We start from the raw sequence: 6,036 nt of genomic DNA, 5'->3' as shown, positions 1-6,036 counted from the left end.
AAATATTGAATTTTTCGGTAAATGCTCTATATACTGAAGCATATGATCTTTAGTGTTGTTAAAATTTCTAAACACATTCTGCATTTGTATTAATGTATATTAAACTCTATTTCATGGTACATGGGCGTCGTTTAATTTTTTTGTCAATTAATTTAGTAAAACTTCATAATACTCCCTAATTGGTTGACTAACCACTATAAAATCGCTATTCTCTAGAAAAACGGAGACAACAAAGGTTCCAAACCTCTTTGACCTTCATCATATGTTAGTGAAGGATGCAACTATGCATTAAATAGAATTTTCATTTTTTAAATTTTCTCAAAATCTATGGGTTAACCCCTACGAAATATTTAATTTTTCGGTAAATGCTCTATATACTGAAGCATATGATCTTTAGTGTGTTTTAAAATTTCTAAACACATTCTACATTTGTATTAATGTATATTAAACTCTTTTTCATGGTACATGGGCATCGTTTAAATTTTTTGTCAATTAATTTAGTAAAACTTCATAATACTCCCTAAATTGGTTGACTAACCACTATAAAATCGCTATTCTCTAGAAAACGGAGACAACAAAGGTTCCAAACTCTTTGACCTTCATCATATGTTAGTGAAGGATGCAACTATGCATTAAAATAGAATTTTATTTTTTGAATTTTTCTCAAAATCTATGGGTTACCCTACGAAAATATTGAATTTTTCGGTAAATGCTCTATAGACTGAAGAATATGATCTTTAGTATTGTTTTAAAATTTCTAAACACATTCTGCATTTGTATTAATATATATTAAACTCTATTTTATGGTACATGGGCGTCGTTTAATTTTTTTGTCAATTAATTTAGTAAAACTTCATAATACTCCCTAAATTGGTTGACTAACCACTATAAAATCGCTATTCTCTAGAAAAAACGGAGACAACAAAGGTTCCAAACCTCTTTGACCTTCATCATATGTTAGTAAAGGATGCAACTATGCATTAAAATAGAATTTTCATTTTTTTAAATTTTTTTCAAAATCTATGGATTAATCCCTACGAACATATTGAATTTTTCCGTAAATGCTCAATATACTGAAGCATATGATCTTTAGGGTTGTTTTAAAATTACTAAACACATTATGCATTTGTATTAATGTATATTAAACTCATTTCATGGTACATGGGCGTCGTTTAAATTTTTTGTCAATTAATTTAGTAAAACTTCATAATACTCCCTAAATTGGTTGACTAACCACTATAAAATCGCTATTCTCTAGAAAAACGGAGACAACAAAGGTTCCAAACCTCTTTGACCTTCATCATATGTTAGAAGGATGCAACTATGCATAAATAGAATTTATTTTTTAATTTTTTTTTTTTTTTTCTCAAAATCTATGGTTAACCCTACGAAAATATTGAATTTTTCGGTAAATGCTCTATATACTAAAGCATATGATCTTTAGTGTTGTTTTAAAATTTCTAAACACATTCTGAATTTGTATTAATGTATATTAAACTGTATTTCATGGTACATGTGCTTCGTTTAAATTTTTTCTCAATTAATTTAGTAAAACTTCATAATACTCCCTAAATTGGTTGACCAACCACTATAAAATCGCTATTTTCTAGAAAAACAGAGACCACAAAGGTTCCAAACCTCTTTGACCTTCATCATATGTTAAAGGATGAACAACTATGCATTAAAATAGAATTTTCATTTTTAAAATTTTTCAAAATCTATGGGTTAACCCCTACGAAATATTGAATTTTCGGTAAATGCTCATATACTGAAGCATATGATCTTTAGTGTTGTTTTAAAATTTCTAAACACATTCTGCATTTGTATTAATGTATATTAAACTCTATTTCATGGTACATGGGTATTTTAAATTTTTTGTCAATTAATTTAGTAAAACTTCATAATACTCCCTAATTGGTTGACTAACCACTATAAAATCGCTATTCTCTAGAAAAACGGAGACAACAAAGGTTCCAAACCTCTTTGACCTTCATCATATGTTTGTGAAGGATGCAACTATGCATTAAAATAGATTTTTCATTTTTTTGAATTTTTCTCAAAATCTATTGGTTAACCCCTACGAAAATATTGAATTTTTCGGTAAATGCTCTATATACTGAAGCATATGATCTTTAGTGTTGTTTTAAAATTTCTAAACACATTCTGAATTTGTATTAATGTATATTAAACTCTATTTCATGGTACATGGGCGTCGTTTAAATTTTTTGTCAATTAATTTAGTAAAACTTCATAAAACTCCATAAATTGGTTGACTAACCACTATAAAATCGCTATTCTCTAGAAAAACGGAGACAACAAAGGTTCCAAACCTCTTTGACCTTCATCATATGTTAGTGAAGGATGCAACTATGCATTAAAATAGAATTTTCATTTTTTGAATTTTCTCAAAATCTATGGGTTAACCCTACGAAAATATTGAATTTTTCGGTAAATGCTCTATATACTGAAGCATATGATCTTTAGTGTTTTTTTTAAAATTTCTAAACACATTCTGCATTTGTATTAATGTATATTAAACTCTATTTCATGGTACATTGGGCGTCGTTTAAATTTTTGTCAATTAATTTAGTAAAACTTCATAATACTCCTAAATTGGTTGACTAACCACTATAAAATCGCTATTTTCTAGAAAAACGGAGACAACAAAGGTTCCAAACCTCTTTGACCTTCATCATATGTTAGTGAAGGATGCAACTATGCATTAAAATAGAATTTTTATTTTTTGAATTTTTCTCAAAATCTATGGGTTAACCCTACGAAAATATTGAATTTTTCGGTAAATGCTCTATATACTGAAGCATATGATCTTTAGTGTTGTTTTAAAATTTCTAAACACATTCTGCATTTGTATTAATGTATATTAAACTCTATTTCATGGTACATGGGCGTCGTTTTAAATTTTTTGTCAATTAATTAGTAAAACTTCATAATACTCCCTAAATTGGTTGACTAACCACTATAAAATCGCTATTCTCTAGAAAAACGGAGACAACAAAGGTTTCAAACTCTTTGACCTTCATCATATGTTAGTGAAGGATGCAACTATGCATTAAAATAGAAATTTCATTTTTTTTAATTTTTTCTCAAAATCTATGGGTTAAACCCTACGAAAAATATGAATTTTTCGGTAAATGCTCTATATACTGAAGCATATGATCATTACTGTTGTTTTTAAATTTCTAAACACATTATGCATTTGTATTAATGTATATTAAACTCTATTTCATGGTACATGGGCGTCTTTTAAATTTTTTGTCAATTAATTTATTAAATCTTCATAATACTCTCTAAATTGGTTGACTAACCACTATAAAATCGCTATTCTCTAGAAAAAACGAAGACAACAAAGGTTTCAAACCCCTTTGACCTTCATCATATGTTAGTAAAGGATGATACTATGCATTAAAATAGAATTTTCATTTTTTAAAAAATTTTCAAAATCTATGGATTAACCCCTACGAACGTATTGAATTTTTCGGTAAATGCTCAATATACTGAAGCATATGATCTTTAGTGTTGTTTTTAAATTTCTAAACACATTCTGCATTTTATTAATGTATATTAAACTCTATTTCATGGTACATGGGCGTCGTTTAAATTTTTGTCAATTAATTTAGTAAAACTTCATAATACTCCCTAAATTGGTTGACTAACCACTATATTCTCTAGAAAACGAGAGACAACAAAGGTTCCAAACCTCTTTGACCTTCATCATATGTTAGTGAAGGATGCAACTATGCATTAAAATAGAATTTTCATTTTTTTTTTTTTTTTCAAAATCTATGGTTAACCCTACGAAAATATTGAATTTTTCGGTAAATGCTCTATATACTGAAGCATATGATCTTTAGTGTTTTTTTTAAATTTCTAAACACATTAGCATTTGTATTAATGTATATTAAACTCTATTTCATGGTACATGGCGTCGTTTAAATTTTTTGTCAATTAATTTAGTAAAACTTCATAATACTCCTAAATTGGTTGACTAACCACTATAAAATCGCTATTCTCTAGAAAAACGGAGACAACAAAGGTTCCAAACCTCTTTGACCTTCATCATATGTTAGTGAAGGATGCAACTATGCATTAAAATAGAATTTTCATTTTTTAAATTTTTTCAAAATCTATGGTTAACCCCTACGAAATATTGAATTTTTCGGTAAATGCTCTATATACTGAAGCATATGATCTTTAGTGTTGTTTTTAAATTTCTAAACACATTCTGCATTTGTATTAATGTATATTAAACTCTATTTCATGGTACATGGGGTCGTTTAAATTTTTTGTCAATTAATTTAGTAAAACTTCATAATACTCCTAAATTGGTTGACTAACCACTATAAAATCGCTATTCTCTAGAAAAACGGAGACAACAAAGGTTCCAAACCTCTTTGACCTTCATCATATGTTAGTGAAGGATGCAACTATGCATTAAAATAGAATTTTCATTTTTTTTAATTTTTCAAAATCTATGGTTAACCCCTACGAAAATATTGAATTTTTCGGTAAATGCTCTATATACTGAAGCATATGATCTTTAGTGTTGTTTTAAATTTCTAAACACATTCTGCATTTTATTAATGTATATTAAACTCTATTTCATGGTACATGGGTCGTTTAAATTTTTGTCAATTAATTTAGTAAAACTTCATAATACTCCCTAAATTGGTTGACTAACCACTATAAAATCGCTATTCTCTAAAAAAACGGAGACAACAAAGGTTCCAAACCTCTTTGACCTTCATCATATGTTAGTGAAGGATGCAACTATGCATTAAAATAGAATTTTATTTTTTTGAATTTTTCTCAAAATCTATGGTTAACCCTACGAAAATATTGAATTTTTCGGTAAATGCTCTATATACTGAAGCATATGATCTTTAGTGTTGTTTTAAAATTTCTAAACACATTCTGCATTTGTATTAATGTATATTAAACTCTATTTCATGGTACATGGGCGTCGTTTAAATTTTTTGTCAATTAATTTAGTAAAACTTCATAATACTCCCTAAATTGGTTGACTAACCACTATAAAATCGCTATTCTCTAGAAAAACGGAGACAACAAAGGTTCCAAACCTCTTTGACCTTCATCATATGTTAGTGAAGGATGCAACTATGCATTAAAATAGAATTTTCATTTTTTTAAATTTTTCTCAAAATCTATTGGTTAACCCCTACGAAAATATTGAATTTTTTGGTAAATGCTCAATATACTGAAGCATATGATCTTTAGTGTTGTTTTAAAATTTCTAAACACGTTTTGCATTTGTATTAATGTATATTAAACTCTATTTCATGGTACATGGGCGTCTTTTAAAATTTTCGTCAATTAATTTAGTAAAACTTCATAATACTCCCTAAATTGGTTGATTAACCACTATAAAATCGCTATTCTCTATAAACACGGAGACAACAAAGGTTTCAAACCTCTTTGACCTTCATCATATGTTAGTGAAGGATGCAACTATGCATTAAAATAGAATTTTTATTTTTTTAATTTTTTCTCAAAATCTATGGGTTAACCCTACGAAAATATTGAATTTTTCGGTAAATGCTCTATATACTGAAGCATATGATCTTTAGTGTTGTTTTAAAATTTCTAAAGACATTCTGCATTTGTATTAATGTATATTAAACTCTATTTCATGGTACATGGGCGTCTTTTAAATTTTTTGTCAATTAATTTAGTAAATCTTCATAATACTCCCTAAATTGGTTGACTAACCACTATAAAATCGCTATTCTCTAGAAAAACGGAGACAACAAAGGTTCCAAACCTCTTTGACCTTCATCATATGTTAGTGAAGGATGCAACTATGCATTAAAATAGAATTTTCATTTTTTTAATTTTTTTCTCAAAATCTATGGGTTAACCCCTACGAAAATATTGAATTTTTCGGTAAATGCTCTATATACTGAAGCATATGATCTTTAGTGTTGTTTTAAAATTTCTAAACACTTTCTGCATTTGTATTAATGTATATTAAACTCTATTTCATGGTACATGGGCGTC

This window comes from Brassica rapa, chromosome A01, assembly GCF_000309985.2.
Source record: "Brassica rapa cultivar Chiifu-401-42 chromosome A01, CAAS_Brap_v3.01, whole genome shotgun sequence".
Taxonomy (NCBI): domain Eukaryota; kingdom Viridiplantae; phylum Streptophyta; class Magnoliopsida; order Brassicales; family Brassicaceae; genus Brassica; species Brassica rapa.
Note: the sequence above shows the minus strand (reverse complement) of the source record.